This window comes from Mustela erminea, chromosome 6 (genome assembly GCF_009829155.1).
Source record: "Mustela erminea isolate mMusErm1 chromosome 6, mMusErm1.Pri, whole genome shotgun sequence".
Taxonomy (NCBI): domain Eukaryota; kingdom Metazoa; phylum Chordata; class Mammalia; order Carnivora; family Mustelidae; genus Mustela; species Mustela erminea.
The window spans coordinates 106,393,956-106,403,703 of NC_045619.1; the positions used below are offsets into that span (position 1 = coordinate 106,393,956).

General features: G+C 39.4%; 1 long non-coding RNA gene across 1 annotated transcript; it reads left to right on the plus strand.

The window, feature by feature from the left end:
- The first annotated feature begins 247 nt into the window (after positions 1 to 247).
- On the plus strand, positions 248 to 6,254 carry LOC116594478. Its single transcript, XR_004287243.1, has 2 exons — positions 248 to 289; positions 6,217 to 6,254. It is a non-coding gene; the product is annotated as an uncharacterized LOC116594478 (long non-coding RNA).
- The last annotated feature ends 3,494 nt before the right edge of the window (positions 6,255 to 9,748 follow it).

A 9,748-nucleotide genomic window follows, 5' to 3' on the forward strand; every position in this document is an offset into this window, starting at 1 on the left:
ATGTGCCACCATCCCCACACATAGATGTGTTCACCAACCCAGAAGCTCTCCAAACCCCACTTTTGAGCTTTTTATGGAGGCATCCTCACAGGGGTATGATGGATTGTTAACTCAATCTCCAGTCCCTCTCCCCTTCCCAGAGAATGAGGGGTGGAATGAAAAATCTTTCTGGTGACCAGCCCCTATCCTGAAGAAATTCGGAAGCCCACCAAGAGTTACTTAAAACAAAAGACACTCCAGGGATTCCTGGCTGGCTCAGTTGGTAGAGCATGTGACTCTTGATCTCAGGGTTGTAAATTCCAGTCCCATGTTGGTTGTAGAGATTATTTAAAAATAAACTCTTAAAAAAAAAAAAAAAAAGACATTCTTGTTACCCAGGAAATACCGTGTTTTCTAAATCTTTGTATCATGAACCCAGAGTCAAAGACCAAATATTAGAACAAAAGATACTGCTAGCACTCTTACCACTTAGGAAAATACAAGGGTTTTACGAATTCTGTGCTGGGAACTGAGGACAGGAACCAATCTATATTTATGGGGTTTTTTCTTCCTTTTTTTTCTCTAACTGTATGCCATTGTACAAGTTTAAGGTGTATAATGTGACAATTTGATATACATATGTAGTGGGAAATGATTACCACCCAAAAGTTGGTTAACATGTTCATCATCTTACATAGTCATCTTTTGTGTGTGTATGATAAGAACTTTCTAAAAAATTGTTTTTATTTTTTATAAACATATATTTTTATCCCCAGGGGTACAGGTCTGTGAATCTCCAAGTTTACATACTTCACAGTACTCACCATAGCACATACCCTCCCCAATGTCCATAACCCCACCCCCCTTCTTCCCACCCCCCTCCCCCCAGCAACCCTCAATTTGTTTTGTGAGATTAAGAGTCACTTATGGTTTGTCTCCCTCTCAATCCCATCTTGTTTCATTTATTCTTCACCTACCCCCTTTACCCCCCATGTTGCATCTCCACTTCTTCATATCAGGGAGATCATATGATAGTTGTCTTTCTCTGATTGACTTATTTCACTAAGCATGATACCCTCTAGTTCCATCCACATCATTGCAAATGGCAAGAGTTCATTTCTTTTGATGGCTGCATAGTATTCTATTGTGTATATATACCACCTCTTCTTTATCCATTCATCTGTTGATGGACATCTAGGTTCTTTCCATAGTTTGGCTATTGTAGACATTGTTGCTATAAACATTTGGGTGCATGTGCCCCTTTGGATCACGACATTTGTATATGATAAGAACTTTTAAGATGTACTCTCTTAGCAATTTTCAATTATACAATAAAATATTAACCAAAATCACCTTGCTATATATTACACCTCTAGAACTTACCTTATAACTAGAATTTGTACCCTTTGACCACCCAGCCATCCTTCCCCCTATGCCCCCTGCCACCAAGCTACACTGTTTCCATGAGTTTAGTTTGTTGGGTTTTTTTTTTTTTTTTGAGTCCCCATGTAAATCAGATGATAGAGTATTTGTCTTTCTCTGTCTGACTTATTTCCCTTAGCATAATGACCTCAAGGTCCATCTGTGTTGTCACAAATCACAGGATTTCCTTCCTTTTTGTGGATGAATAATATTTCATTTTGAGCAACATAGGTTTGAACAGCATGGCTTCACTTATTTTCATTTGGATTTTTCTTTTTTTTAAGACTTGAGAGCAAAAGCCACAAGGCATTTATTTATAATTTCCTCCAATAGGAACAAATTGTAGGTGACTGGCACAGAGGTTAGGCTTGCTGCCCTCTAGGCATATGGGGAGGCCACAGAAGCCATAAGTAGCCCTTGGTTGATTCCGTGTCTTGGCTGTTGGAAGTAATGCTGCATTGAGCACAGGGGTGTATATATCTTTTCAAGTTAGTATTATCACTTCCTTTGGATAAAAACCCAGAAATGAGGGGCTCAGTCGTTAGCGTCTGCCTTTGGCTCAGGTCATGATCCCAGGATCCCTGAATCGAGCCCACATCGGGCTCCTTGCTCAGCAGGAAGCCTGCTTCTCCCTCTCCCACTCTTCCTGCTTGTGTTTCCTCTCTCGCTGTGTCTCTCTCTGTCAAATAAATAAATAAAATCTTAAAAAAAAAACAACAGAAATGGGAAATTCTGTTTCATATGGTAGTTCTATTTACTCCTCGTAAGAAGGAAAGCCACTGAAGGATTTTGAGAAGAGCAACATTACCTACACAAGTTTTAAAAGGATCTTACTAGCTGCTATGTTCAAACTAAAGGGGGTAATGATGTTATACAAGGGAACTAGTTAGAAGTCTATTTCAATAATCTGGATAAGAGATGATAACGACCTGAGCTGGAAATGAAAGAGTTGGACAGTAGAATTCCTTCTGAAGGTATAACTCAAAAGATTTGCTGACGAATTGGATACAGGCTGGGAGCAAAAGAGAAGAGTCAAGAATTTTTTTTTTTAAAGATTTTATTTATTTATCTGACAGAGAGAGAGAGAGATCGTAAGTAAGCAGAGAGGCAGTGGGGGGTGGGAGGGGATAAGGAGGCTCCCTGCCGAGCTGGGAAGCCGATGCAGGGCCTGATCCCAGAACCCTGAGATCATGACTGAGCTAAAGGCAGTGGCTTAACTCACTGAGTCACTCAGGCGCCCCAAGAATTTTCTTTAGGGACACCTGGGTGACTCAGTCGGTTGGGCAGCTGCCTTTGGCTCAGGTCACGATCCCAGGGTCCTGGGATTGAGTCCCACATCTAGCTCCTTGCTTGGCAGGGAGCCTGCTTCTCTCTCTCCCTCTGCCTGCCACTCTGCCTGCTTGTGCATGCTCTCTCTTTCTCTCTCTTTCTTTCAAATAAATAAAATAAAATCTTTAAAAAAAAGAATTTTTCTTTAACTTTATAAAACGTTCAGAGTGACTCTCTTTTAATCATAAATATTACTCTTAACTGTTGAGTGAGTTATTCAACTATTAGAATTAAAGCAATGTAGTCAATATAAACACAATCCAAGTCACTTGGGTTTCTACTTCTGAGCTCCTGAAATAATGTTTGCATTTATTGTTTATAAAGCCAAAGAGTTGGGGCACCTGGGTGGCTCAGCCTGCCAAGTGTCCGACTCTCGGTTTTAGCTCAGGTTGTGATTTGGATGAGATGGAACCCCACATTGGGCTCAGTGCTCAGGAGGGAGTTTGCTTGAAGATTCTCTCCCTCTGTCCCTCCCACAACGCGTGTGCATGCTCTCTCTCTCTCCCTCTCTCTCTCAAATAAATAATACATTTTTTAAAGATTTTATTTATTTATCTGGCAGAGAGAAATCACAAGTAGATGGAAAGGCAGGCAGAGAGAGAGAGAGAGAGGGAAGCAGGCTCCCTGCTGAGCGGAGAGCCCAATGCGGGACTCGATCCCAGGATCCCGAGATCATGACCTGAGCCGAAGGCAGCGGCTTAACCCACTGAGCCACCCAGGCGCCCAATAATACATTTTTTTTAAGCCAAGGGTTTTTTTCATTAATAAGTATGAGGATTCACTAAGGAATATGCCATCTGTTCTACAAAATGTACTGAGTTATTGGCATTTGAGAGAAACGTCTAAATCAGTCTAAACAAAGTTGTTAAACTAAATTTATTTTTTGCATTAAATTAATTTTCATATTGCCACTGTGTTAAGTTGACCTCTTTTGGGGCAAAACCAGATTTTCCTACCTTTTCCATTTTTTCCTACAAATGACTCCTGAAAGGATTAAAAATAGCTGCTTTGAAAAGTTGAATATGAGCAAATTCTGAGTGAAAGTTTCTGATCAGTCTCTCTTTTAAAGATATTAGCACATTAGGGGTGCCTGGCTGGCTCGGTTGGTAGAACATGCAGCTCTTGATCTTGGGTCGTGAGTTCAAGCCCCATGTTGGGCACAGAGCCCAAAAACAGAAAAAAAGAACAAAAATATTTGTACATTGTAGCACAGTGTGAGCTACGTAGGTTACTAGTTTTTACCTATATGCCCCAATTTTTAAATATTTGATGTTTTGGATAGGTATCTACAGAAAATGTGTCATACACACCTTTGCTTTCTTCACAGAATATTGGTACACATAATTTAACAATTTCATGAGGTCTCAGGATCTGCATTATTAACACCTATTATTAGTAAGTGTTGTTCTATATTATGGTTATGCTGTCTGTGTTCAACAACTCTTGATACATACAGGTTAGTCTTTTTGCTTCCTGATCAAATTGTCCTTCTGACAGAGATTGCTAGTTGTCTACCAAATCTATTGTTTCCTTTCTCATGAACAGAATTCCAAATTTTAGCTGCTCAGATAAAACACTTTATGTCTTAAGTTTCCTTGGATCTAGATCTGAACAGGTGACTAATTCACTGCCAATAAGATGTAAGTGGGAGTGTTGAGTGGAACTTCTGGAAAGCTCCTTAATATGGAAGAGTGTGTTCTTCTTTTCTTCTACTTTTTTATTGGCTGTGATAATGAAAGGCCTAGTGTTTATCTTGACCTGGAAGGGGTCTTGAGACTAGCAACCATGGGCTAAAGGTGGCAAAGTGGGAAAATGCAAAGTTGGGTCCCTCAATGAAAACTGAGAAATATCTTCTTCATACATCCCAACTACACTTCCAGTGATAGAATCTTAATTTAGTCTTTGTCTCTGGAGTCACAGTCCTTTGGTGTTGGTTTATTCTTTCATATGTGGACATTGGATTCTTATGTAGCACAATCTAATATAACCAGGAAGTTATTCATAGATTAAAATAAAAAGCAAGATATTTATAACCAAAAATGAAAGAACATTTCTTTTTTTAAAAATTTTTAAAATTGTATTTATTTGACAAACAGAGATCATAAGTAGGCGAGAGGCAGGTAGAGAGAGAGGAGGAAGCAGACTCCCCGCTGAGCAGAGAGCCCAACATGGGCAATCCCAGGACCCTGGAATCATGACCTGAGCTGAAGGCAGAGGCTTCAACCCCCTGAGCCACACAGGCACCCCAGAACATTTCTTTAAACCAAAATTCTTCTTGAAATTCTTGTAGTTTGAAAGGTTGGCCTATTATGAAAGGTGGTTAACAAAGATTATTAGCTGTTAGGTTAAAATAACAACTGGAGCGGTGAGGTTGAATTTGGGGTTGCAAGTTTGAGCCCCACGTTGGGTATCGAGATTACTTAAAAAAAAAAAAAAATCTTAAAAAAAAATGGCAAAGAACAGCAACCAAGTAGGAACTGTGAAACACTGATTTAGAAAGGCAGTGGGAGTGGGCATTAGGAGGAAATGATTGCAAATGGTAATTTAGAATAACATTTGGGAGTAGGTGGCTCATGAGACAAGGTGGTATCTGAAAGAAGTGAACTAGCAACTGAGTTATTTTATTTATTTATTTATTTTTAAAGATTTTATTTATTCATTTGACACAGAGAGATCACAAGTAGGCAGAGAGGCAGGCAGAGAGAGAGAGAGGAGGAAGCACGCTCCCCGCGGAGCAGAGAACCCAATGCGGGACTCGATCCCAGGACCCTGAGATCATGACCTGAGCCGAAGGCAGCGGCTCAACCCACTGAGCCACCCAGGCGCCCGCAACTGAGTTATTTTAGATAGGATTCTGGATTAGTTATTTGAATATATATGTATGTGTATATATATATATATATGTATATGTATGTAGTAATATACAGCCATATGTATGTAAGTATATAGCTGTATATAAATAACTACTCTCATTCTATGAAAATGTAATTAATTGTATGAATTTACTCAAGCAGAGATATATAATGCATAAGTATACATTCATAAATTACAAGGTGCTGAAGACATTGTGGGGAGGGGCATGGTATTTTTTTTTAAAGGCATAATCATGAAGGCAGATAAACTGCCTCTCCCTCTAATGTGAGATTCTGTAACGTAAGATAAAATCTAATGAGTATGACTTAGAATCCTGCACTTAGGGGACCAGTATGACCCTTAATGGAGGAAAACAGGAAGCAGTGTTTAGGATAGGTGATAAAATTCATATTTAATTATAGTTAACCAAAGATTAGTCAGAGTCACAAAGGTGAATAAAGCTGAGAAAACCTGTGGATGAGATTTTAGTTTTTTTAAAGTACTATTTTTATTTATATTATATTTATTTGTTTAAACATACTATTGATGGTTATAAATATTATAACCATATATATATATTTATTTATTTGTTTAAACATACTATTGATCGTTATAAAGACTCTTGATCTCGAGGTCGTGGGTTTGAGCCTCACACTGTATGTAGGGAATACTAAAAAAAAAAAAAAAAAAAAACTTTAAAAAATATGGAAAAATAATCAAATCTCCTAGTCTTCCCTATAAAATTTGTAGAAAATTTTAATGTGTAATGCCTAGCAGGAGCATCTTATAGCTAGTGCTCTCTACCTAATTGTATCAATCATTTCAGACAGCAATTTGATAACTTTTATTAAAAGCCAAAAATGTTTTTTTCAGTTGTCTTATTTTGGAAATATATACAAAGGAATTAGCCATAAAATATGGAAGTAATATGTATAAAACTTGGTACACACAAAGCTTGAAGCAACCCAAATGTCCAGGATTATTTGCTCATTCATTTATTCATTAAGCAATTTTTTTCTAAGCACCAGCTATGTTCCAAGCACTAGGGGAAAATAGGGAATAAAAGAATAAAAGAAAGTTTCTCTTATAGAACTTACATTTCAGAAAACGAGAAAATAAACAAAAAAGGGGCACCTGGGTGGCTCAGTTGGGCATCTGACTTTGGCTTGGGTCATGATCTCAGGATCCTGGTATCAAGCCCCGAATCAGGCTCGCTGCTCAGCAGGGACTCTGCTCCTTCTCTTTCTTCTGCTCGTGCTTTCTCTCTCTCCCTCTCTCAAATAAATAAATAAAATAAAAATCTTGAAAAATGAAAAGAAACAAACAAGCATAATTCATATACTACATATATAGTATGTTAGATTGAGATAAATGAAACAATAGGGGGATAGGGAGTACATAAAAAGATGGCTGTTCTTTATTTGTTGATTTTTATTGCCCTTCAGGGTAGAGAGCTGGCTGTTCTGTATAGGGAGCTGGGAGGCTTCAGAGATGGTGAGATCTGAGAGATCTGAGACCTGAAGGAAGTGAGGAAACAAGGCTTGAAGCTATCTGGAAGAAGGAAGAAGATGTGCCCATCTGAAGGAGCAAATCTTGAGGCAAGAGCATGCTTGGCATTGTTGAGAATCAGTAAGGAATTCAGTGCAACTGGAGCAGAATGAACTAGAAGGAGAGAACGGGATTATGTTCAAAGAGTCAGAGAGGACCAAATCTTGTAGGAATTATAGGCTACTCTAAGAATTTACATTTTGGGGTGCCTGGGTCGCTCAGTGGGTTAAAGCCTCTGCCTTCGGTTCAGGTCATGATCTCAGGGTCCTGGGATCAAGCCCCGCATTGGGCTCTCTGCTCAGCGGGGAACCCACTTCCTCTTCTCTCTCCTCTCTCTCTCTGCCTGCCACTCCACCTACTTGTAATCTCTATCTGTCAAATAAATAAATAATATCTTTTTAAAAATTCACATTTTGCTGTGATTAAGATTGGAAACCACTGGAGTATTCTGAGCACAAAGGTGATATAACATGATCTAGCTCTTAAAGGAATGACGGGGAGGGGGAAAGAAGCACAGAGACCAGTTAGGGAACTATCAAAATAATCCGGATGAGAAACCCCCGTGGGTTGGGTCATGGTGGTAATGGGGTGATGAATGTGGCTGGGTCCTGGACGTACTCTGAAAGTGGATTGAATGGGAGGGATGAGAGAGAGGAATTAAGGAGGACTTTTGGCTGAGTAGCTGGAAGGATGGAGGTGCCTCTACTCATACCTTTGGTGTCTCATCTTGGCTCAGTTTTACCAGCTGTGGTGGATTAAAGTTCATCTAGCAGCTGAATACCATGCAGTGAGTGACCTCAGGTGATGCCACGTGAAAGAGAATAATTGCCCAGCTGAGACAGCCTCAAATTTCTGATCCACAAAATTGTGAGCTACCAAAAAAAAAAAAAAAAAGTTGTTTCAGACACTAAATTTTAGGTTAATATCTCTTGTTGCAATAGACAACCAGAACAAAGAACCATCTCTTTGCTGATGACCCACATATTGACTGAACCCCTCCTCTGAATTCAACATTCATATTTAATTGCATATCTGACATTCCCACTTGGACATGTCTTAATTTTGGGTTCTAACAGAGGCGGACTCCAAGGCAAGGATTCAAGTACAAGTTAGCTTACTTGGAAGATGAGCTCAAGAAGTGCCAACAGAGTAATGGGGAAATGAGACAGAGAAAGCAAGCGGACAACAATGGGTGTGTTATTAAGCCAGTTATCACTGAAGAAAACTGGTCCATACTATTGGGAAACTTGGAGAATTCATGTCAAACTTGTATCTCACAGATTTCATGCTCAGAGGGCAAGGGAACTAGAACACTCACTTGCTAACTTGTATGAGACATCGGTTGAGGGCAGCTCCTGGGAAAGCTAATTCCCCATTGGTCCACTTTAGGCAGAGGTTTAAAAAAAAAAAAAAAACCTCACTGGGGCACCTGGGTGGCTCAGTGGTTTAAGCCTCTGCCTTCAGCTCAGGACATGGTCCCAGGGTCCTGGGATGGAGCCCTGCATCGGGCTCTCTGCTCAGCAGGGGGCCTGCTTCGCCCCTCTCTCTGCCTGCCTCTCTGCCTACTTGTGATCTCCCTTTCTCTGTCAAATAAATAAATAAATAAATAAAATCTTTTTTAAAAAGAAAAGAAAAAAAGCCCTCAGACAAAGAAATGAAAAACTGGGAGTGGGCAACACATTAAAGTGGGAAAGTTAAGGAAAAAATAGGAGCAGGACTCTGACAGCATTTGCTAGGACATTAACATTTTAATGATTCCAGGACAATTGTTTCTGTTGTTGATCTTGTTGTTGTTTAAAGATTTTAAGTAATCTCTACCCTCAATGTGGGGCTCAAAGGTACAACCCCGAGATCAAGAGTTGTACACTCCACTGGCTGAGTCAGCCAGGTGTCTCTCTGGAACAATTGTGTTGTAGAATGTTCTACACACTGGCTTCTGGGAGATGGTTCTCCATGGTCTCACATTTCTTCATGACTTGTGAGCAGAAGCACAGTCCTCTTGCTTTGGATTATCTTTCTGAAGATCTTTAGATAGTGAACAGTCTTGGAAACTAACATCTTCCATCAAGACGGGCTTATTTACCATTACCCAGTGTGATAAAGGTAATCTCTCTGCAAGGCAAAAGTCAGACATGTTTGCTTGCAGCCCGTTATAAAAAACTGGGACACCCTAAGCTTAGGATTCCTCTCCTGTAACTCAATACACATAATGTGCAGGTCTCACCCAGCCCTTGTATCATCCGGTGGTAACTGGGGCTTGGGAAACCGGCACAAGGAAATAATGATCTGTGATTGTTGTTACTGTTATCCAGCAGTCAAAAGCACTATTTCTCACAATAACCTCAGTGCATTTACTTTTGTGCTCTACCCTATAACAAAGACAAAATAGTTTCAGAATTACTATTCCACTGATGCCAACAATAACAAATCTAAGTAACTGTCAAAATTTCTTTGTAGTTAGTAGACTAGGTATTATTAAGGATTATCGTCTAAATACTATGTTCAAAAATAACAAGTGAAATTTTTCATCAATGTGGTTATGTACCAATTGATATGATCAAGTTCATTTGTTTTATTCTTTTTTTTTTTTTTTAATTTATTTAGGGGCGCCTGGGTG